Source organism: Glycine max, chromosome 18 (genome assembly GCF_000004515.6).
Source record: "Glycine max cultivar Williams 82 chromosome 18, Glycine_max_v4.0, whole genome shotgun sequence".
NCBI lineage: Eukaryota > Viridiplantae > Streptophyta > Magnoliopsida > Fabales > Fabaceae > Glycine > Glycine max.
In genome coordinates, this window is record NC_038254.2 from 38141548 (window position 1) to 38142329 (window position 782).

Here is a 782-nt window from a genome sequence, read left to right on the forward strand (position 1 = left end):
GCAATTAATTACGTGTATATTAATATTTAATGAATTGTCATATATGGTAATCAATCATTATATACTAATCAATGAAATGAAACTCATTATTTTTAAGATGCTAAATAGTTGTATGTTACGATGATTTGATTCAATAACAATTAAAATAATTTAAAAAAAAATCAATCAAAATAATATATTTACTATTACTATTAGCACCAACATTCAATAAATTAAGTAAATACTAATTGATTACATGTTAATAATTGAATAAATAAATTAATAATAACAGATAAAGTATTATATATTAACCTTAATGACACCATAATTCAAATTCAAATTAGAAATTTTAAAATCTTGTATGATCTGAGTTTCAATTTTATAGACACAATAAACATAAAATGTGGAGAAAAAATCTTTAAAATTGCAACCAATGTATTCAAATAAAACCATAATAAGGGAAATTATAAATTATACTTTTTTTATGTTTTATGGGTAATATTATTTATTCAATAAATTTGATTACTTCTCCTGGGGAAAAAAGTAGGTAAAAAAATATGTATATAGTATGAAGTAATTGTTTATATAATAACAATGTATCATTTTCGTCAAATGATTAATGGGCTTTCGCCTCCTTTTTTCTACCTGTTTGAAGTTTACTTTGATATTCTAATTGTAATACACTATTACGTTAATCTTACTCTCTCCATTGAGCTTCTGGCATCCACGGGTAAAATACGCTCAAGTGTTTTTTTTTTTCATTATTATTGTCCTCATTGGTAATAACTTAATCTGAGAACTGT